The 25,325-nt window shown below is 41.3% G+C and overlaps 1 protein-coding gene across 2 annotated transcripts in view; it reads right to left on the reverse strand.

Moving 5' to 3' along the window:
* The window catches only part of LOC105670108 (mitochondrial pyruvate carrier 1-like), a 105,385-nt gene that overhangs the window by 49,560 nt on the left and 30,500 nt on the right, over positions 1-25,325 (reverse strand). The window lies entirely within an intron of this gene.

Genomic DNA, 25,325 nt, shown 5'->3' on the forward strand with positions numbered 1-25,325 from the left:
TACTTATTCATGTAAATTTATTATTTATGTTAATATTGCAAATCGCGAAGCATAACAGAATAACGTAACGCGGTGATAAACTCATCATTCTATTTGGAAAATACGCGTGCGATATATTTATTTAATACTAAATACTATTATATATACTATGTATTATAATAACTTTATAACGCCAAATATAAATTATATAATTTTCGGTCGATCTATACGCTTCACTTAAGCAAGTTAGACCGTTCCCAAGGGCTGTCGTAGTAAGGGACAGAAACAGCGGACGGTTCGGCGGATCCGTAAAAGAAAAATGGGACAGAGCATATTAAATAACGACGATGTCGATTAGTATTGACAACGGCGATTAAAGAGCCCGAATTGCCAGTCGGTAATGACCGAGCACAGGCTGCGCGAGCACAGTGAGCACTGTAATTTCATTGATAATATTTAAATACGGGCTTTTGATAGCTGTCTTCTCTCGGCTGGCATTAGCGCGGGCCCCGAAGGTCCCATCGGTCCCCCCCCCCCCCTCCAACCGAATCACCCCGCCTCTGGAAGACGGGCAAAGGCGTACTATTTATCGACCTGGTCCCATCATTATTTCATCGAACTCTTTCATCGCCTCGCCTTGTTAATCGATAACCCGCAAAGACGAAGCTCGGCTGCCGACTCGAGCAAGGGCTTGCCGGTCGTTTAAACTAAGACAAAAGGCTTACTTTGTAACCTTTTTGCCGCGATAATTTATCTCTAATCTTATAGAAATTCAATGTACGTTTGTTCACGGTTTCGCTTAATCATCCCATTTTTATATAACTAATTTGTGTAATTATTTCCTAAAAAGAAAACCGCAGGCGTGAGAGATCGACAGCATGAAGAATATAATGGAGATAATAGTTATTTGCTTAAATATACATGCAAATTGTTTAGCATCAACTGCACCTCGCATGCTTTTAATTAACACGACTCCACCTGATCGTAATCGCGCGCCGCGCGTTTCTAAGGTTAATGTGCATTTAAATCACAATACGGAGGAAAATAACGCGAGTAGCATGACCGACGTATTCTTTGGACTTTTGATGCAGACAACGCGATCTATTATTTAAACACTGATAAAGCGCTATCGCTCTGTTCCCAAGAAAATCGTGTGACGCGAGAAATTATAATGCTTCCTTGCACACTGTAATATGTTATAACTTACATATTATTTTATAAAATACGTGATGCATTGATTGTAACGACAAAAAGACGCAAGATAAATTCTGTTATTTATATTTTGAAATGCATTTTGAAAGAGAGACGTAATTGAAGACGAATAAATAAGGTTTTTGCATGGATGCAATCCAATACATTCTAATTGGATATGAAACCAAGTCGACGAAAAAATCCCGGCAAAAATCCCAACGACACAGCGAAATTTGAAATTTATATCTCCTGATTGCGCAAGCAGGACGTTTCGCGTACGCTGATGCATCCGTCATCTTTTTCTGCGGAGTAAGAATCCCCTGAGTGCATAATCGCCCTACTATACAACCTTCTCAAACGACGAGCATCGAATGCAGGGAAGCTTCGTCGATTTACTGTGTCATTAAAAAAATATTTAAACGCAGCTCGAAGAAATTGAATCTACTTGTATACTAAAGGTACTTAAAAATGATTGAAAATCATCGACGATAGTACTACAAGCAATGAATAAGTGCAGTCAAATTAATCTTACGAAATATAGGCCTAATAAGTTCGGCTGTTAAAAAATAAATATAACAGAGTTTTCATAGTAGTTTTCAAAAATAGATCGTTTCGGAACAATCGCCGACGACATTCGCGGTCTTGAAGACCGATTCTCGCTGCGATCACTTCGCGAGGTGGAAGTGCCGCGGTGTTTTTGAGACGCAGAAAGACAGGGAAAGAGAACGAGAGAGAGCGCGGCGCTTCTTCTTGCCGATCAGTTCTTCGTTTCGATGTAGGTAATCATGCGCCGCATTCCCCGAGTGCCGCGGAGATTTTCGGTTTCATTGTATGCGAGGGGTTGAGCCCGAGGACCGAGGAGTCCTCTCCTGGACTCGAGGCAGGAAAAAGAGAAGCCGCGAGGCGCAGAACGAGGAAGACGTCGCGGAAAGAAGGAGAGGAAGAGTCGCGGACGAAGAGGAAGAAGAACAGGGACGAGAGCGGGCGGATGGAGGAGGAAAACGAGGAGAGGCAGCAGAGCTGCCGGCGGATCCATCGTCCGTCTCCGTGGAAGCAAACGACGCAAAAACTGGCGTGCATTGTCCCCAACTGAGAGCTCGGGAAGAGAGCAGAGGGAAAGAAAGAGAGAGAGAGAGAGGGAGAGAGAGAGAGAGAAAGAAAGATTCGCTGGTAAAGAGAATAGCAGAGAAACGGAGAGTATTTCTGTGTTTCATCGGTAGAGCTACGCATACCAACCTGCGGCACTGTGTCTGGGCAGTCCTACCGAGAAAAGAGCGAGGGATAGCAAGGAGGAGGGGGTGCGGCCAATTTGATTTTTAAATGCAAACAAATCTACATCGTGGCAAAAGCGCCGCCGATCGACGTTATTGCTACCGATGCCCGCTGCCGCCGCTGCGGTGAAGAGCGAGGGCTTGATGCCGGAGCATCATCGCCAGTCTGTCGGATATTTTTTTCAATCATCGAAGGCCGTCACGAGAGCACTCCCGCTGATCTTATTCTTCTGTTCCGCTCGTTTCGCAGTTCTTTTCTACGCGAGAGAATCTTGTACCGCGGCCGATCTCTCTCACGGTAATCGTCGGGCGATCAGAAATACGCGCAAATATCGTGATTTGAAAAAGCTCCTTGCGCAAGAAGCAAAGCTAGATCTGAACGCCCTAAGTGTAAACTAAATTGAATTGTTAAAAAGATGTCGTAGTCAAGAGCATTTATATAATTGTCTGGAAAATTAATAAAAAAAAACAATCAGAAAAAATTTCATATATCTAAAATTATTCTTTAAAATATGACAGAATAAACAGGACGAGAGTTTAAAAATACATGTAAATTACGTAAATTGGAGAACATTTCAGGAATTGCCCGCGATATCGATAAAAGCCTTCTTGTCTGTGCGCTGCGAAAAATCCATCAGCGATTTGTCGCCGGCCGTATCTCCTCGGCTCGATTTCTTTTCGGCCTTGGCGATTGAGAAAAAAGGAGCAGCCGGGCGAGTCCTTTGGTTCCAAGTAGGGTGTAATTGCCGCTTCCGACGACGGGAGGAACGACGTCGGCGCTTGTCTCAACATTGCTGCATGTGCGCGTCGACGTTCATAAGTTATGAAACCGGCGGATAAGATCCTACTGTCGCTCTCCCGCCCGCGAAGCTTCCTTAGCCGCGGAACGAAGGAGCGGGATGAGCGATAGGTCGAGTCCAGAAGTTCGAGCGAGACGGGCGAGATCGGGAGAGGACGGAGGGAGCATAATTGTCGGTGGATTAATGAGACGGCATAATTGCACGATAATCGACGATCGTTTTATTAGGCGACCAGTCGGGCCTTCCGACTGGAACTCCGGACTTGTCGAAGACACAGAGAACACCGCACCGCCGCGATCGCATATTATTATGAGGAGAACGAAGCTGGCGAGGACGCGGTAGGCATGTCAGGCTGCTCAGAAATGACAATTACCGAAGATGCGGTTAAACATACCCCCTCATCTCCCTCGGTCGACGATTCCAAAGCATGTGGAATGCTATGTCATTACTATTTAATGAGCAGAGTCATCTACGCAATATCAAAATTTACATTACAAAATTATGAAAATTTTAATTACGTCTAGCTGTACGGAGTTGAATCTCAAAAATACAATAAAAGCACGCATCTTCGTGCCAAAGCAAGATTCTTGACTACGTTTATGTAAAATTTGGCAAATTTTTTGATTACTAATTACACCATCGTTTTACTCAATATTCGAATTTTTCGAGTAGATATAAATGGTTGTTTTTTATACGTAAACGATCAACATTGCTTCAATTCCGATTTCTACAAATGTAATCCACGATGCTGAGAAAAATCTCGAGGAAAACCTGTCTTGCTCTACGCGCCGGTCTCTCCGTTTCATACCAACTCAATCTCTACGCTACTCTCGTATCGCTGGTCGTCCAGGGCCGTTGGCTTCTCGGAGATGAGGAACTAAAAACTCGCGGACGCGGTCCGCAAAGGGACATTTAAATAATGTCGCCGCGGCTCGTCTTCAGAAAGAGAGAGAGAAAGAAAGAGAAAAAGAGATAGAGAGAGAAGTACCGGCAGAAATAACTCAGAGCGGCGCGCTTGCCCCTCGTCCCTCTCACTTCCCGCTTGTCCTCCACCACCGAAGGAGAGCTTAGAGACGAGCTAGATGGACGGACGGAAGAAGAGACGCGGGTTCAGTCAACGGTCCAGAGCGACATCGCGGACTCTTCTACATTCCCCTCTCTCTCTCCTGATATCCACCGCGATTCACTGTCGTTCTTTCCGTTCCACGACGGTGTTCCTCGACGGTGACGAAAGGGGAAGTGGAGCGAGGTGGAACGCGCGGCGGAAGAAGAAGGTGGATGCTAATCAGATGCCGACAACGGCGGCGACATCAAAAGCGAGTAGCGTCAGGGCCTTGTCACCAGTTTTCTCTCTCTCTCTCTCTCTCTCTCTCTCTCTCTCTCTCTCTCTCTCTCTCTCTCTCTCTCTCTCTCTCTCTCTCTCTGTTTCGAAGAGCAGCGTACCGGCCTCGCCTTTATTTGAATGCGCTATCGTCGGGATATGCGACGATGACGCGCGCGCTTTTTTGGAATCCCCGGAGACCCGACGACGCAGCGAGACGGCGTATGATGGGAATTGTTTCTGGAATCTTGACGAGAGAGCTGAGGGGGGAGCATCGGCATCGTCATTCTCTTAAAAGGTAGAAACAAAATCGAAGAGCGTAATGCGAGAATTTTTTTTCGCGTTGATGCATACCTGCCCGGTATTTTCCCAACTCTATAAATAATTATTAATTAATTAATGCGACATGACTAATTAAATGAATTAATGGACCCGTGGGCGGATTCGCGTTGAAATCATTAGCGAGCCGCTAATAACCATGACCGATATATCTGTAATGTGAAGAGGAAGCTCACTAGACTATTGATATCTCGCTTGTGCGAGTAGGGTGGGAATCTATTATATAGTCGCACGCGCTCGAGGCAATGATCGGATCTCAAATCAGCAAGAGGATAATTGCGAGGTTGCCGACTGGCTTGTTTAGCGAACGTCGCGTCCTCGTGTTACGGAATAATTACACGGAGCCATTAGCGCCGCGGCGCTACGCTGTAGCAATGTTTGTCTACGTCTGCGATCTCCCATAAGTCGGCAAATGTTCTTTGTAATTATCTCCGTATATTTTTAAATGCAGTATCGCGTTGTAAGGTTCTTCATTTCGTATGAAAGCGCTTGCATTTGAAACTTATTACTTTGCTTTTGCATTATTTTGTATTAAACGAGGAAACAGTATGATTATTAATATAACGAGAGTAACGAACTATAAATGATATATTTACATATTGTAATTGGATTAAATGCACCGTGTCTAGAAAAGAGTCTATTGAACTGTTGTAATATAGTAGATATATAGTGTTAATCATTTTGGTCTTGTGTCCAATATACGTGTACTTTGTACACGTATTGTAAGCTTAATCTCATTTAAGAAACTATAACCAACTTTAATTTCTACTTAATTTTAATTAACCAAGTTTACCGAAGTATCTCATGTACGAAATCAACAATTAAAGGCAAATAATAATTCCCCTATAAAATTTTCAAATTAATTGCTGATAATGTATGCAAATATACTTTAAATAAATACAACCATCCGCATTAAACTGTATAAAAGATTCTAAGCTGCTTCTTTGCAAGCCAGTTTGAATTTTCGTCGTTGAAACGAGAAAAGCCTGCGCTGCGAGGCTGTCGAACACCTCCACACACATACACGCATTAAATAACGCTCACGACAACGATGTGTGCACATCGTGTATCGAAGAAATATATTATATCGCACAAGTGCGAGCTGGTTAACGTTAAGAGCAGGGCATAAAGATGTTGTTTAAGGCGTCGGGCACCTGTGCCCCAGTCTGCCCAGCTCTGCATACGGTTCGCCTCTCCTTCCTCTTCCTCCACCCGTTCCTCATTCCAAGATTTCTCTTCCTCACGCGCGACCCTTCCTCTACTTCATCCCGCGAAACGCCATAACGTACGGTGCCGCCTGGCAACTGTGTGTCTATGTGGAACCACACGCACGTATCGTTGCACATAACGTACGGGGTAACCAGCATTAAGATGCAGACGATGATAAGGACGACTTTACGATCTCACGCTCCGACGATTCATAGCCCGGCCGATGTATGAACGGTCGTCGTTTACCGGTCTTCTCGCGCACTGCATCCCGAAGCCAACTGCATCCTCACACTAATTCTTCCTCTCGCAAGCGAAAAGGATGCTTTTAGCGAGAAAGCTTATCGTGACTCCAACGGATTGGTTATAGATTAGTAACGCGGGCTACTGTTGAAGAATTTGTCCGGTATCTTTGCTATTTCGACGTCATTGGTATATTAATTTATCAGAAAAATAAATTCTTATAACACGTAGCATAATTAGTTAATTATCATCCAGTAGATTATATATCGATTCTGCAGTATTTTCAGTCACATTTTATTCCGGAGCTGCAAAGTCAGTGTAAAGTCAGTAATAAGTACGATCGGAAGATATTTCGCGTAATACGTGAACATGGTTATTTGATTTGATCTTTAAGAGTATGAGAAAAAATGCAAATTAAAAAACTTGAGTGAAAACTTCGATGAATTAAATGCTTAAAGTTTCAAGGATATTCCGATATCCAATATTCAGAGAACTAAATATGTAATTTTCTCTTCTAAGCACACTCCCATTTCATCATATCGTCGACGCACCTCTCCCGCCCTCTCCTCGCCCTTTACGCAAATACACGCCCAGATCTCAGCGAAATGGACTCGTTACATTTGTAACAAGAGGAGGGGGGGCTATCATACGACGGACAAGCGTGCAGGTGCATACAAATGCACGCAACGTGCGCGAACAACAAATGCGAGCGAGTGAGCGAGCGATGACGCCCGGTTGCGTTCGGAGGGGTCCTGGCGTATCCTGTTGCATATTTCACCTCGAGAACCCTTTTAGCCGTTTCAGCGTGGCTACGGGCGCACGGGCGTGTAAATCAAACGCGCGCTGCCCGCTTGTAAATCTTCGGGTAAATACACACCGCTGAGATAATTTACGCAGCCGCCAAGTGCACTTTCGCCCTCCTCTCCCTCGCCCGGTTCTCTTCTCTCTGTCTCTCCCTCGTATTCTACGTGGTGGAGTCGGTTTTTTGGACCGCCGATGTGGCTCCGAGTGTCCCGGAAGGCGAGGCCCGTCAGGACTCCCTCGTTATACCGCACCGATCGTTACGCTGCGGGAACGTCGATATGTTGATAATTTGTGACATCAAGAAACATGTTGTGTACATATTATTTCTTTCGAGTTTGCGTTCTCATCACACGCCGTTCTGCGCGTTTGTAACGCTATTGTCGAATCGCTTGTTGAAAACTAAATAGTTTTTGGAATTATACTTTTCCCATCATCGCGCAAATCTTTGCTTTGTGCATATATGTATATTCGGAAGGACTTTACTCGCAAAATACTTATTACAATCACGACTGTAATTACAGACAACGTATGCAGAGTCATAAATTTCCGGTGATTCCTCCGACAAGCGGCGAAGCACGGATGAAAAATATCGTGAATCTTATCAGACGCGGTACGAGCTGAGATCATCCGTTAAATCACTCGCTCGTATTTTATCGTATCGCACACCTTTTGCCGCGTGTACAATCCACGAGTATCTAATGCACGTGCTGCGCACCGGCCAGATGCATCGAGATGCACGGTCTGTCGGGCGAACGCTTCGGCCGCCGGTGAATGGAGGCAGCGAAGTGACGACAGGTGTGTGTGGGCCAGTTCCTTGATAAATGAAGTGAGAACTCGCGGCTACTTATCCACCGATGCATCAAATCTGTCTGCGCCGGCGGATCGTCCGTATTAAAAGTGCATCCCGTATCTACGATCCAGTTTATTTTTCCCGCTCAGTTCCTTTACCCGCTGATGAGATAGAAATGTTTCATGCGATGGCTGATAACAGCGATAACGCGATACATCACTGTGCAAATGTGTTTTCTTACGTTGACTCATGCAAATACTCGCTTCTCCCTCACGTCGGATTAACGAAATTGTTTACATTCGTGTGTTTTCACAGAAGTTATATTTATCTATCGTGTTATAATTATTTCTGTCCATATATGATGCGATAAGAAATGAGAAGCGCAAAATTTATTCCAGCGTTGAGCGCAGCTGCGCGCGGGCATAATAAGTTTTCAATTAAATGCGGATTAAAAGCGGCCGCTCGTTTAACACATTGTCCGAGTCGCGTCTCTATTCCAGTTGCACCGGACACCGTAGAAGTATCGCCTGCCGGACGTCCTGCTGGGCGCAGAATCTATGTATAGCATCGAGCGTATCGGCCCAAGTTGCATCCTCATAACTCGCGCTGTACTCTCGCATCGAAGGCGCAAACGCGCGTTATGCAGGGCCACTTTCGCGTTATTTATGCTTCGGCTTACCGATGCACGCGCGTTTTCCCAGCATGCAGAAATTATGTCCCCGATCGTCGTTCCGCCTCTTCGAGATCAAGAGGTCAGTTCTCAACATCCAGCTGGACGGTTCTTCCCGCGTGCAATCCATCGGTGTTTTCTCTTGCAAATGTTTGAATCAATACGGAACACAATGCGCTCGTCGCCGCGAGAATCATGTCCACTACATCTCGCAGCGATCAATGAGGCGGCATAAAACGCGTAGAAATACCTTGCAATGTACATGCGTGTGACGCTTGTAACGTAGTTGCGCACGTAGGCGTGAACATGTGTGTTTACATTTCGTTCTATCTGGATTTTACACTCACAGGTATTTGATTTATGCCCACGAGTGATAGATCTCTGCATCGAGTTCAAAGTTCCGAGCAATTAATTTTTAATCGTTAATTTGAAAGGTTTAATTTGTTGTACTTTATTGTATTTTTAATTGCTGTAGATTTAAGGCATTATTTACAATGAAATCTTTAATCACACATTTAAAAAAAGATTTCATAAATTATTTGATCGTTGTACTGCAAATGCCAGTCTTTATTTGTTTTTCATCTTCAAAATCTTCGGCCGGATATATCTTCTTCGGCCAATCTTCCACACCTGTCGATCGGTCGATCGTGAATTACCATCGTGCAAACCTCGAATTGGCCGTGCGTCGATGAATGTACGTAGGTCCCAGTTTCATTTTCGCCGGGAGCGCCGGGAACCCTTTCCTGCGCCCCGTACACAGCTACCCCGTAGCTAAAGTATAAGGCTCGTAACACCCTCCACGATCGGCCGTGTTAACGACTTTTAGATCATTAGTTACTGAAACTACCAATACAATTATCGGGCCTGGATATTTATTCCCTTAATCTCAGCCCCGAGACTCCGACCAAGATTGCCGACCACGAGCAATTCGGGGAGGCCATTCCCGTGGCGCTGTTTAGACCTATCGACGTAGCCTCGTGACTGCCTTTTATCCGGGCGCATTATACCGTAAGGTCTTAATTAAGTCTCCGATTATCATACTAATTCGCGATGCGTACGCAGCCCCGCGCTTCCCTCCTCCGTTCGTTTTCTCTCTCTCTCGGATGATTGATTGCGCCGTCGCGGTTTTCAAGTTTTTCGAGCATTCCGCGAAAATTATACGGATCATCTATGAAGCCTTCGTGCGGCCATAGGATATCGGTGGGAAGATTCTTTTTCTTTGCATTAAAAACCGATTAGCGAACGATCAATTACGACAAATTATCTACTAAATTCTCTCTTTCCCCCCCTCTCTCTCTCCCTTTCTTTCTCTTTCTCAAATGTTCAAGAATATTGTAATAATATGATAATTATTTTTCCTCAACGCGTTCATCACGATGCAGCGGATACTATATAACAATTAACTGATCTCCGGCAGCTGATGACGCTGCGCAAAAGAAAGAGAATCAAGAAAACTCCGTCTTCGTTCGCGCCACATCCGTGTGGCTGATTTACTGTGGTGGGTGTGCGTCTTCCATTGGACGGGAGCGAGGAAGCGGAAGACTCGCGCGGCGCGGGGAAGGGACGGGAATTCATTCGACGGCGTTTGCAGAGCAAAGAAGTCATTATATTTTCTCGAAGCGTCGCGAGGAGCTTAATCAAGGTGGCAGCCGAGCGGAATCAGCAAGGACCCCATCAGTTTTACGTTTCGTCCTTTTTTCTCCGCGAATCTCTCCCCTGCTCCTTTATCGTCAAGCGCTCCGACTCCGGGGACTCATTGTCCAACCTAATAACCGCAACTTTTAATTGAATTTGCGACCGACGCGAGTCAACTTTCGGCTCCCCCGGCCTGTTCTGATTGGCGATCGTCCCTGTCAATTAGTCACCCGGCCCGGGCTTGCCCTCTGGATTTTCTTTGGCCATCCTTGATGCGTTCATATCGCTCGAGAGATATGAAAACAGAAATCTTTCCATTGCTTTATCTTCAATTACCACTGATTTCTCATTTATCGAATCATCCAGTAAATATAGCGTTATGATAGATTTTAATCTAATTACTAATGCTGTTGTATATCTTTATCTTCTCTATAACAGAGCAATGAATATTTGTTGATCTTGTTGTGATATGAATATAAAATGAAGAAAGAAAGCGGAAGAATCAAAACACGGTCGAAAAATATGACTGCTTCTTCTTCGGCGTGTTTAAACTCGCCAATTAAGCGTGCGTGATTGTCCTCGCGAAGAATTCGGATCGATGCTGTCAATCGATTCGAATTGAGAGAAGCGGCCGGCTTATTTGTTTTAATTGGCATTTCGAGTCTCGCAAATCGAACGTAGAGCGTCGCGCATCAATTGACAGCGACAACGATTGATGGATTATTGTGATTATGTTGTTGTTGGAATTATAACCGATGATGCAGCATTATCATGGTAAATAAAACGTATCTTGCCCACTACGCCCCAAACGGAGATTGAAACCAACTAAAAACGACATAATTTTAATAAAATCCAATTTTTATGTCATAAATCAGTATTTTTGCAACCTTTCTAATTTAAAGTATTCCTAGTAAAATAAAAAAATTGAAAATAAAAACCATAAATAAATGAATATATACGTCTATTTCTTTCATCACTGTTATTGATCGATTTAAGCATTTTATTCAAAAAATTAATATATTATAAAAATAACTGCAATTATAAAAAATGTTATTTTTTGTAGCAGTCAAGCAGAGCATTTAAAAAATTAATTTATTTTTACTCGAAGTAACGCACTCTTCTTTTCTCTTCTTCTTATCTTTCAATTAACTTATTAATTCACGCGATACGGTAACAGCTGACTCGTGTCACTTTTGGAAGGGATAGAAGAGCGGTGTAACGGGAGAAGAGAACGGATTATATCCACTCGAGTGTGCGCGTCTGCACGCACCTGACGAGAAGCGCATCGACTAAAAGAAGAGAATGGCCGTTAATTACAATACATGATTCGCTTAATTGCATTCTTTATGCAGCCGCTTAGTCGGAGCAATTTCTTTCGCGATGTAGTAGTAGTAGTCGCGAGTGCGTCGCGAAGAAGTTGCACGGTCAGTATCATCTTCGGTCAATAACTCTGTTGTTAGCGCGTTTCGCAAACTATTGATAAGAGAATTATATTGCTTCACTAGTGAAAAATGGCTCCAGTTATGTTTTTAATAGATAAGGCTTTAAATCGCACGTTTTAGTTGTCGATATCTAGCTATGTGACATTTTCCAAAGATATATGGCTAGCAATTGCGATGTTTTGCTAAATTTTACTGTTATATTGCAATGAGTAAATGTTTCCGAGCTCGTAATCATGTGGCGCTATATTATTCAATCGAGTTCATTGGTTTTTATATACTACAAAGTTTAAACAATTGAATTGTGTCTTTCAAGCAGAATCTCTTTACTTTATATGCATTTTGTATTTGAAAATGCATAAACACACAGTATTATCAATAATTGATACTAATAGAACATTTATATGATTCATGTTCGTTGTATATTCCGTAATGCCATTGTGGTATTTTAATGCAATATTTTCTTAATACGCTCTTTATGTTAATTGCACACTCAAGTTAATATATTACCAATTAATTTATTGCAATAAAAAAATCTTTGCATATCTAACGTCGATCTCTTAATTGTCGACGACAGCCTGGCCCGTTATCTTGCCTATTTCATCATAATGTGCATTCCGACGTCGATGTGCTTCTTGCGACAGGCTGACGTCATTTCCTCAGCGAGGCGTGACACGTGCTATCAACTCATGTTGGTGAGCATCGTCAAAAATTACTTGTCAGGCCATATCAGTTATTGGAAAAATCCGTGTGTGGAATATTTCGAATTAAAAGAGAAAAAAAATCAGTTTGTGCAGGCATTGCACATCTACAATTTATCGGAAGTTTAATTTTAATATTTTCATCTATTTATAATACGTATGTATTTTCTTGTGTATGATTTCACATGTAACATAGAGCTTTATGCTCCTAAGACGAGTGTCTTTTATGGAACATGTGTCACGAGAGTAACGATATTTATCGAATAGTGTCGCGAGGTTTGCGCACACGCAGCGATATATAATGGCTAGAGGATTGCGTAAGTCGTAGTTCTCGGCTACACGGTAAGAAGTCGACGCGTACTTAACAATTAGCGGAGTGAATTTATTACCGGCTACTTTCTAGAAAATCGCCGTTTAACTCCAATTGCCGCGGGATTATTTCGCAGAGAGAGAACCTCACCGGTGAAATTGTCAAGGTGACCAAGGAGGAAAAGGCGGGCGAGGCAGGCCGACTTCCTAAGTCGAATCCCGTTCCGCGGGGAATGCATAGGAGAAGATGGATGAATGTCTGTTCCCGTCCTCACGGTCACCGGTCGACCGCAATTAAAATCAAGGGGGCACCGTCGGCATGCATCACATCGGCGCATCTCTCGCGCGGCAGCTGCGCCAATCTTCGTTTCCACTTATTAGCGGTACCGCGATTTCTCGCCGCTTCATAATGTATGGATATGTGCGCATTTATTGCTGGTTAATTATAGAACCCAAAATGAGCTTATAAATAACGCTGATTTTACTTTACGATGATGCTCGCGCAACGGTATTGCGCCGTGCAATTAAATGCACCGAAAGGATGCTCGATGCAGGATCAAATGTAATGCACGCTTACGTTGAATGTGATATTATTCGCGATGTTGTTACAAAAACAGATTAACGATAAAAATATTTCCCACTTTTCCCTAACTTTAACACGTGTTTCTTGATATATTAAAGTTATATGTTTATTAAATAAAATTTTGTTGACTTAAATGGCTTATTTTGGCACACTAAAAAATTATAACAAAAAATTAGAAATAATATATATTTACTATTTGATGATTTCTGTTATTATAAGCGCAATATATAAAAAGAAAAGAAATATAGAATATTCTCATAAAATTCACTTCGAAATCTCACATTGCTTGAATATAATTAGTCGCATTGATATGATCACGACTGATGAAAACTTGCCACGTCAGGTTTAGTAGCGTCGTAGAGAAGTCTTTACAGTCGGAACTCGAGTAAAGCATGATTCCCTTGCCAATTGCAGACTCCTTGTTCTCGACTATTAGTGCCCGGCGTCAGGTCATGTTTTGTCGACTAACACGGAAAAATGTTCCGGCCAGCGTACGCGCGCTCACGCACACACGTCGGATACGCTCACGTGTGTTGCCGCGAACGGGATAGTGTTACACGTACCGGTATAATTGCCAGGTAATTATTCATTACGTTTATGTACCATGTTATTCAATAACCTAGGCCCTGTAATTTGTTTACGATTGAGCATTTCACGCTTCGCAATGACTTTACTCCATTACTTGCCGCGCACTCGCTTGACCGCGTATGCCTACCATTAGCTGCACAACGTACTTGCATATGCAAGCTGCAGTCTTGCATTGTTATGCGATATGGTCTCCTCGATCACATGTACGGTGAAACTTGGAAAATGCAAATTTTACGAGAGCGCGAGGAATGTTTATCGGAAAAATAATCTGTGAATGTAAAATACGGCAATAATGCAATTCGCAAGATTTGATACAAAGCAGTTTTAAAATTATAATCTTATTTTTCAATGCATTATTTTAAAAATGTGAGGTAGAAGTCTCTAAATGGTGACTTGCTATAGACTGACAGTTATATTTTAATTTAAATACATTGTTTACAATAGAGTAAAGAGTCCCATTATAATTCAATGCGCTACACTGCGCGCATTATCTCGCGTGTGCGAAAGAAACTAGGAAGTATGTAAGTGTAGAACAATTGAAGTCAACAACTGTACCAGATTTGACTCTGCAATGTCTAAATTATGCCGCTTGGTTTTAATTAATTCTTATATGCAAATATTTTGTGTCTTATAAGAAAGCAAGCAGAACTGAATGTTTTATTTTAAAATTTACATTAAAAGTTCACTACGTTTCATTGCATCTACTTTAGTTCATTGTAATTTAATCAGGAATGGATATTAACAATTCATAAAAGTCACACTTTCCAAGATAGCGTTTTGAGAACTTTCACATTTCTAATCAAATGCACGTTTCGCACATAGAAAAATGGCCTTTTTAGAATATTTATTTATATATATTTATAATATCAAGATTTTATAAAAAAAATATACATGCTACCTATAAAATACCACGGTGTAACGGGTCTCACGGGTCCGATAATGTGACTTTGTGTTCGAATCGGATATAATTGGTCACGGTGCTGACATAGCTCTCCCACATTAGCGGATAGTCAGTCAGTGACAGCTGTCATTTTTACGCTTGCGAAATGCACGACGACAATCGAGCGTCCACCGTCTGCGCTTCGTTAACATTCATTGATACCGCTGTAATTTTATTCGTTATTGATCTATGCAACAAATTGAACGACATAAGCTAATCAAGTGTATATTTGAAAAAATGTATACGCAAATCTTCAAATTCAATCTCAATCACGTTATCATCGCTTTATTATTCGCGAGTTCTTGAAACAACGTTTTCGCATCAGCTCACGTGTGCAATGCGCGTATAGGCCGCAGCCATTTACGGCGATTTTAACCATTATATTACGATGCCTGTAGCATAATGAAGGTGAGTTTTTCTCGCAGTTAGCCTAGCCTAGTACGCTCTTCAACTCGTTGTCGCCGTGGCGCATAGGTAGCTCCAATTCTCACGGTGTCCTTTAAGGAACGGTCACCATGGGACTCCCACCATCGCCACGCGAGATCACTCGGTTTCTTTGCGCTTTTTTGCCGGCCCGCGTTTTCCCCGCTATCGAAAGAGTAATCGTCGCAAAGAATCACTATTGCGGCAAATATTTCAGTTATCAAGTTCGCGTACAGTTATTGATTCTGGTTTGAAGAAACATATATATATATATATTTCTTCACGTTTTTAATTATCTTCAAATTAAGTGAATAAAACTTATATAAGAAAGTTTTTATTCGTTTTCTCATATACAAAAAAAAAAAAAAAAAAAATAAAAGCAAAATTTTTTGATTTAACTCCAAGTTTCAAGACGCAATATTCAAGGAGACATTCATCGATTCATCAATTAATATATGCATATGATTTGATTATTCACGCTTATGTTTAGCATCAATAAAGTTCACGACAAGTCTCGCGTTCGGTCCTTCTTCCCGGGATTCTTATCCTTATTATTCCGTCGGACATACCCGAGTGAAATCCGGTGAAAGGTATAGCGGACTGGCGGTAGGAGGACATTACATTCTTCGTACTTAGTTGTCCGCCCGCTCCTCTCCCCTTCACCGTCCCACCTCTTTCGACCGTACGTCGTTCGCCTCCACCCGATTCCACCCCTCCTATTCTCGCGTTGAGTGAAAAGTTTTACTCGGGATATTACGCTTCAGCCTCCCGTGACGTTGGAGGATGCCGCACCCTCTTCGTCCTGCGACCGTTCTGCCTGTCTACGCGTTTCCCTTCAACTCTCCCCCCCCTCCCCCCACCCCCCGCGGACTCTCCCTCTTTGTGTCCTGGTCGCGGCAGCCGATCCTCTTTCTCTCTCCCTCCTCCCTCTCCTCCTTCTGGTCCGCCGTGGCTCTTTCGCCGGGAGAAAAGCGGCGCAAACATAATATCATTACTATTTCGAAGTCTCGTTTTCTTATGAGTTCGAGAGGACATAATGTACCTAGCCCGAGGTCCTTTGTTTGCCATTCTCGTTGTTTCTCGAGGCGAGCAGTTCACCCCCTGCTACGCTCGGACGAGGAAAGGGGAGAACGTCTAACCGGAAAACTTTTGCTCGCTTTCCCATTTGCCGCTCGCGTATGTGTTCACGATCGCCTGCGTTGCTCGTGAATAGTTAAAAGTTTACGTTGCACAACTGCAGCTACTTTTGCGCTTTTCCAAAAGCTTGAATTTCAACAATTTGGACACAGATATTGTTACTCGCTGATCGCGATAAAGTTAGGAAACAAGCGGCAGGTTACATAAATTGAAGTAACTGGCGAAACACGGGAAATGGATTAGGCTGATATTAGAATGTGAGAAATAATAATCTAGATAGTTTGAGTGTGTCCCGAGGGCTTTGAGTATATCAAAGCACCTGCAATAATTTAATCGGCAACCAGCAGCTGCAACAAAATACTTCACTTAACAGGCGTGATAGCTGTCGGAATCCGGTCGTTTATCTTTCAAGTTAGCTTTAAATTGAAATTGTTAAATTGTCTGTGTTATAATGTGCGAAACTTCATATTATATCATCAATTTTAATTTGCAAGATAACATACTATACTTTGTACTCAAATGTGATTCAATCTATCTATGTTTTAAATAATTTTAAGATGGAGAAAAAGGAACAGCCAGAAATGGACAAAATCGTAACGAAAAAAATTGTTCTAATTCTATTAACCATTTAACCATGTAAAAAATATTGTGTTCCAATTTAAATATTGTTCACAATAATATTTCCACTTGTGCGATTTTTAACTCGTAAAGCGATCCGCCATTTTTTAGAAGCATACAGAAGGTAATATAAAAAGATCCACCCTCAAAGATCCGCGTAAGCAAAGACGAAGGGCGATAGGCTGCGACAGCGAGAAGGGTTTCTCCTCGAGGGATGAAACCGACAGTTCGGTGGGGTTGTTCGCCGAGGATCTGCATACGTTCGCGCATACACACATACTTATGCATACCACACACATAAATTATGTTTGTGTGCGAGACAAGCAGCCTATGGAGGAAAAAAAGACGAAAAGCTCTCTCGGAGAGAATCGTCGCGTTGCTATCGACCAATCGTACAGACCTGCGTACATCAGCGTGCCGCCTATAGGCTACCCCTAACCTGCCTGCCACCCCCCGGCCATATTGTAAAATATGGATCGTGGAGGTGTACAACACCCCACCTCGAGAACTACCCCCAACCGCCGCTCGCACTCCTCGCTGCCTTCCAGCGTTGCCTGGCGAGGCATGCTTGTACGTTCTCTTGTCAGGAAAGAATATTGCGATTTACGGATTTGCTTATAACTATATTTCCACGTCAATATTTTATAATAAACTTTAAATTTATATTTCGGAAATAATGCATATAAAAGGAAGATTAGAACTTGTAAAAAGTAATAAATCTTGAAGATCAAATTTTTTTTATGAAAGATAAAAATTTGTATTCAGCTGATAATTCTAATGCAAAATTGTTTTGAAAGCAAAATTATAATTTATTATGAAATAAAATCGAAAGACACATTTTATATTATTGAAAAGATGTAGCGGATATTGCTGAGCGAAAAAGCATCGTATCGACGCGCGCCGGCACGAGCGAGGTCTTTTTGCGACTTTGTCACTTTTCTCTCGCCCGCCTGTAATTGTTACTCTTTACGGCGGAGGAGAATCGCTGTTAGCCGTTAGAGAGGAATTCCAGCGACTTCCGCATTTTGCAGGATAAAGGAAAAGTCACTGAGGCGTGTATAAAGACAAGTCAACCATGCGGAGCTATGCCTTAGTTATAGCTTCGTAAAACGGGCACCACGAGATTAGTGGCGAAAAAGGTGAATTTTATTCGTTTTTCACGGCTATTAGTGCAACAATAAAGTATAATTTGCTCTGACTTGAGAGTAGAAATAACGATGTTCCAATATACGTTTAATCTTATCTTATGAATGTACTTCTACATGCATATTGACATATTCACTCTCTGTTGTTGTACTTTTTGGCAGACAGCTTGTCAACGAAACGTTAAACGGACGAAGGCGTGGGTGGAGAGAGCAGGGAATTTACGCCATTTTTCTCGCTTCGAGAAATTTACGACGCCTGGCGTTGCTCCAGACTCGTAATTCCGCCTTTGAAATAAACATCCGGATGAGATATCGCGATCTTATCGGATTGAAGTTATCGGGCTGACATTGTTGTACGTAATAGAGTTATTTACGTGGTTACGCACACGTAGCACGCCAATAAATTCGTGTATACTTATTTATGTTTCAAAATGTAAGCGACAACTTATGACTTTTTCCTTAAAACATTAATTTTTCTACACAATCTTTTGTATTAAATATAACATTTTATGAACTTGTTGATTTGTAACAATTATTCTTTTAAAAAGAATGACTGTAAAATCCTTATTCTTTTCTGTCATATTTCTCGATTCTGATTTTATGAAAAAAGCAGATAGCCGATTTTAATCTTGTTCAATTTCGATAAACGTTTGTACGAGTAATTTGTACTGAAGACTCGTAATAAATATCTGTTTCGCACATTTTAATTATGAAATCTCTCATAAATTTAGGAGCCGTGTTTGTGTTGACTAAAGATTACGTTGGTGTGCGCGTCTTCAGGTCGGAGCGGCGGAAAGGATCAAAGGACACCGCCATGCGCGGGCGGTCGTCGTAGAAATGCCACCGTCTCGCTTTATCATCGGACGTCTATCCGTTCATCTCTACGCGTGCAAGCACGCACGCATGCACGCGCGTCATGGGCGACAGTTTGCCGTATTATGCATTTGCTTGTGCTTATATGGCGACGAGTCATTAATGCGACAAGCGCCGACGAATCGCACTCGTATCGGAAACGGCATGTCGCGTATTGGCTATCGCTCGAAGAGGCATCAGGAAGTGAGAATGTCTTCGATACCTTTTTGAGATTCTCCCACGTTGCATCATATAAAATTTCTTTCGCTTCTTGCTCGTTAACGCGAGCCGACGTGAATGCTCACTTCACGAGATACGCATTACTTTATAAAGTATTGAGTCAGATGGATAGCAGATCTATGATGAATAGTTGTAAATTTAATCTTTTAATATTTTATATCGAAATAAAATAAATTCTGCAGTTTATTTCAAAAAATAAAAATCAATAATGATATGATAAGAAGTTACTAACAATAAAGTAAAAAATTTTGTAAAATTTTTACCAAGAAAAAAATTAATGGAAAATTATAGAAATTTTATGTAAAAGCACGTAGAATTCAGCATATTTGTACATCATTAGATCGTCACTGTTTATATCGCTCCCGCGTGGGTCGGTTTAAACAATTAGATATCCGTTGCCGAGATAAATCTCGATTTTCAGTGCCTAAGTGACAGCGATGACCATTAATCTACTCGATCAGCGGAATCACGACACCGATCTCTTCCGAGCTTCTAACGAGCGGGCATAATGCCAGCCTTTGCCTGTGAAGAGTCGTTCGATTTTTTCGCTCTCACTTTATTTCAGAGAAGTTCGTTTTGGCTTCGGGCGAATATAGTTATTTCGATATTATTCTGTATGATTTGCACGGACATACGAAAATATATTTCGATAATATGTTAGTTTAGAATGAAAAAATATATAGCTCATATAAAACTTAATTTTAATTAAAAAATGTTAATTCTCTAATTCTATTTATAATATATGTACATATTTTTTATCTATTTTCTCATCTATTAATTTCAATCTATGCACATTTCTAATTTACAAGTTGGCAAATTTTTCGTTCTTGTTTTTTTATTTGAAAATTATATAATTTTTTTATTATGCATCTTTCTTATCTTTGCACGTAGAAGTCTCTAAATACAACAAGTTAAGTAAATCGCGGTCTTTATTCGATCATAATGTTATTTTCTGCACATTATTTACACGTATATGATTACTGGTACGTAACACACATGCGCGTATACTCACACATTCGTCGATGTACGAATGTGTCGTGTGCGGAAGAGCAAAGAGAAAGAAACAAGTCTGGATCTGGAGGATGGTTGATATCTGCGAGGGGGCTGGTGACCAGCCATCTCCGTAACCCGTATAACACCGATAACGGGCGACCCACCACCATAAACCCTCGGTCTTTCACTCTTGAAAATGTCCCCCTCACGCGAATGTCCGTCTAGTTCTAAAATTTCCTACAAGAATTGTTGACCGTCTCGTCTTCTCGTTGCATGTTATCAGTTTTCTTCCGTTTACTGACAGATTTATGAGAACAAGAATGTTGAATTATGTCATTTTTTTTTACTTAATTTTGACTAATAAATTATTAAAATTTAATAAGACAAGTACAGTTTGATAACATATTATAAAACAACTTTCTGCTATATATAAAATAAAAATATCTGTCATATGAATTCAAACTTAAAGTTTATAAATATTGTCAGGATAATATTATTCTTATTAACCGCGTTGGTATGCAAAGAAAATTTGCTTTTTCCATTAACGCTAGTTTACGCAAGACCATGGTTTACGACTACTCTGCACACGTCGATAGAGAAATCCTATGTCCCGGAGAAAAAATTCTCAGCTTCCTCGGACTTTACGATCTTCAACTTCTCGTATAAGCGTGCCGTAGCTTGGTCACGACGACGTGTCGCGAGGGTGAGTTAAGGGTGGAACGTGCACTCGTGCACCCACTACCGAGGTGCAACCAGCAGCACCACGCAACACGCAACTAAGTAATTATTACTTCGCCGATATATGACGTCATACCGGATATTTTGTAGCTAGCGGCTGCCGGTGCGGTTTTAAAACGGAATTATTGTTCTTACAGCTAAACTCCCCCCTGCCCCCCCGCGCGCGCTAGTCATTGCCAGTGGTGTAATATTGCGGATTTTCCAGGCACTCCTGCCACGCCCTAACGACCGCGATCGAACAGCGATGTCACTTTTAAGTTTACAGCGGATCGTCGCGGGTTAATAATGCATTTTCAACCCGTCGTTACAAGACCTTACATGACCGACGCATCTATCTGCTGTATATATACATGCGGGATAAGGCGAGCATGTGCGCGAATCAATATGATTCGAAATCATTATGCCGCTTTTTGCCATTAAGTTTCCCTAAATGCACTGCTCTGGTTCGACGCGTGCGATCTGGGTGGTAGCGATGGATATATGTAGCACGAACGACGTATCGATCGCGCATACCTTGGACATTGTCGATTGGATTCGATATTCTCAAGCTCTCGCGGGCTAATGCGACTTCAAGGTAACATACATTACACTTTTGTTTGCTTTCATATCACCTTGAAAAACTGCTGCAAAAGCAATAGCAATATATCTCTAAAAATGTGGAAATAATAAAATAAGAAATATTTGAAATATTTTATGAATATATGTTCTCTTTTAAATCGAGATATGTGATACTTGATTCAGAGGTGCAGTTTATTTTATCCTAGTTTATATATTATTGTAATTCAAATTGTGGAATGATTGAAACAACAACTTCCAATATCTAATTACTTAACGAAATATTTATCCAGTAAGCAAGATTAGCTATCAGAGTAATGCTATGCACTTTTCAAAATATTTAAATAATGAAAATGATGTTAAGTGCCTAAATTTTTATCAAATGCAACATAAACGCGTGCATTTATACTTCCGTAAAAGAAATTTAAAAACTAAAATTTAAAGAAACTTGTCTGTAAAAATAAATGCGAGTGATGATCTTTGCAAGCTCTGCGAGTTTCGTAAGTAGAGCACACACTCGTAATCGAGCGCGCGTAGGATACGCGAACGGATGTGTGCATGTGCCAGCACGTGTTCAAGTGCACGTAGAAATCTGTCCTACTACTCGTCTCGATGGGCGGAGCACGTAGCAAAGACTTTGCATACTCGATGAGCATTCGAGGTGGAGGCGGTGATGCGGTTTGCATACAGTTACGGTAGCGCAGCTTCTCCATTGGTCCAGAAACATCTCACTGTATCTCCCTACCGCTGCTAGCACGCTGTCTTTCTCTCCCACTACCTCGTCCCTTCTCCCGCTTATCTCGCCGTCTTGATCCAGCGCGTTTGCGGCTTCAACGCACAAGTAGCGTTGGATTGGATCCAATCTCACGCAGCGCAACTTGTATCATAATAAACTATTGCAATGTATGATTTTTCATTACAGCTGTGTAAAGCGATAAATTCCACAAGTCTGACGTAGCTTTTATTGTCTCATGAATCTCTGTTTCACTATTTGATCGAAAATGCATATGCATAAAGATGTATGAAGATCATACATGATATAAGCATACATTTTGTGCATATATATAATCGTTGAAAATTTTTATATTTAAAAACTATTGAATTTTAATAAGAATTTTCATGTAATTCTCAATTCTGAAAATCTTTACTCGTAAAAAAATGTTTTACAATTGAAATACATCGCAATTGTAATATGCATATCGTAAATGCAATCAATGTATCACGCACGGGGAGAATGTTCATTTCACAATACGTTCGCGACCCTCGCTGCGAGACGGCAGATAACATGTCATCGAAACGAGCCAACCGAGAAGAAGGCGGGATACCGGGATAAATACGAAATCGATGATAAACTGACCGGTCTGTAGGCGGGATCGAGGTAGGGGTAGAACGACACCTCCTTAGAGTCGGAATAGCCCCGTATATACAACGACCTATCGTAGCTCGTACGGATTCTCAAGCTACTTTTTGCTTCCCACGGTTCTGGATCTCGACGTCGTCGCAGTTTCTACATTCCGCGGGACAAGTGCACGAGCTACATGCGTGCAACTACGTAGCACAGTCCGAGCAAGCGGAATGGACTCGAATCTCCCGAAATATCGCGCATCAGCATCTTCAGCTCGGATCGACGTAATTTGAGCTAATCGATGAATCATATCCCTCAATATATTGCACACGCTACTTTATAAAAACACCAAACTCAAATTTCTGATGTATCATTATACGAGAGGTTCAGAGGAAAACAATTGTCTTTTTTTAAATTCATGTATAAATTAGAAAAAACTGAATAAGTTTCACTGAATGATTTAAAAGTAAGTGCAAATGTTTAAGTTAAAATTAAAAGAAACTATGAAAAACAATGTACATGTTGCACATAATTAGAACAACTTTAACTTTAGAACTTAATTTTCTAACAATTAACAAAAATAGACTTGAGTCATTTTTCCTCTAAACTCCTCATATAATTAACACCGCACTCTATCTCTTTTGATCTATTTGAAGCTTGTTTCCATATTAAAAAATACTACTATTCTCTGATAATCGAATTAATAACTATAGACTCTTACAATAGATACAGTAAGAAGGCCTGTCTTTCTATTAGAGCAATTTAACGGGCGCATAATGATCATAATGAAGATAAACGACAGGATGCCGTCGAAATTACGTTAATTTATCAATTACAACCGGCGAAGCTGTTCGCGATGGCGTTTGTCGAAACGATCGACAACTAATTACTTCTGTGTCGGCATGCTTCCCCGATGATTACTTAACCAACTCAATTGCTTTAACCAACTCAAGTGATTGCGTGACTTCTAAGCACCTTTTAAGCGATCTAGCAAAAAGGATCTAGGTAGATCGTAAATCACTCTATTCTCTAAGCTTCAGTCTGGCCAATAGTCATCTGCACTTCACTTTTCGAGGATTTACAAAAATTTTATCGTAACGTTTCATAAACGATGAATAGAAAATCCTTTTTCGAATTATTGCTTTTTCCATCGCATTTACAGCTATCTTTGCTACCACCTCTTTAGTATAATCGATAAGTATCGAAGCTAAAAGTTAAAGTACCAGCGTATCGTTCGATCCAAGCATTATCTCGGGGGGTCAACAATTCTCTCGCTTGTAACTCGTGACGTCGAAACTCGTTAAGACTAAAACAACTAAATAAAAATAATAAGAAAGAGAAAAGGAAGACGCAAACGCGAGACAAGATGAAAAAGAATGAAATTACACAAGAAGGAATACAGGAAAGTTCTTGATGCGGCGATGGAAAAGATCATTAGACAAAAAAAAAAGGACTCGATTCTTCCGTTTTACAATTAGAAAGACTCACGAACTCCCTTATCCGCTTTCCGCGGCCTACAAGACATATTAAATAATTTATAATTGTTTTGCTGGACTCGGTGATGCACGTCGACGAGTCGTTTACATAGCGCGACTTTTTGCCGATGCTCCCCGGGTGCGCACCGACAATGATAGATCGTTCGATCCTCGATTATGAAGTCGCGATGCCTTACAATACCCTTCGTGTTATCACACATCGGTCCGCTTCAAACGATACGCTTTGCGGCATCGTATCTGTTAATTTGTATCAAAGAGTCGTTCCTCCTCTTAATTTCCTTCTAATTAATCGCGCGCAACAATGCATAATTATTGGGTTAGTCATAATAATGTCATAAATCATGAAGCATACATATAAATTCGCTGAGAAAGCGATTCGTTCTCTCTTTTTTTTCTTTTTTCGGCAAACATATCAAGAGATCTTACAAAACGATGCATCGATGTAATCGCAGTAATCGCAAAGATTACGCAGCTCGTTACATGTATCTCTATCTTGTTAACACGATATGACGTAATTGCCATCATGGATTTAATGCAATATGTTCGTTTCAAGAAGATTAGAGGATGCAATCAAACGACTGTAAACGATCGCAAGAAGTTCGAACATCAAAATGCATGAGTAGAGAAGGAAAGCGTTTAATTTATCAGTTTGCATTAGTGATCTATGTACTATACGATTTGGTATACTCGTTTAAAAAGAGTTTTAATCGTAAGATGAATCGCGTGATTTACTGAATTTCTTGGAATGGCATTTACAAGAATATCTAATACGCTGTGTTAGAGAAGTAGCGCATAAATTTTTAGTCAGCGATTTCTCGTTGAAAATGTTCGCAAGTATACTCGCGTTTCGATATGTTCGCGGGATCTTTGGGGGGGATTTTTTGCTAGCCACGCGGATGCTACAAAGGGTCCCAAGATCGAACGCCATACAAATTCAAAGTGCTCCTGGCGCAAACGCGTCTCTCTCCTTTTTC

Source organism: Linepithema humile, chromosome 4 (genome assembly GCF_040581485.1).
Source record: "Linepithema humile isolate Giens D197 chromosome 4, Lhum_UNIL_v1.0, whole genome shotgun sequence".
In the NCBI taxonomy this organism is placed as follows: Eukaryota; Metazoa; Arthropoda; class Insecta; order Hymenoptera; family Formicidae; genus Linepithema; species Linepithema humile.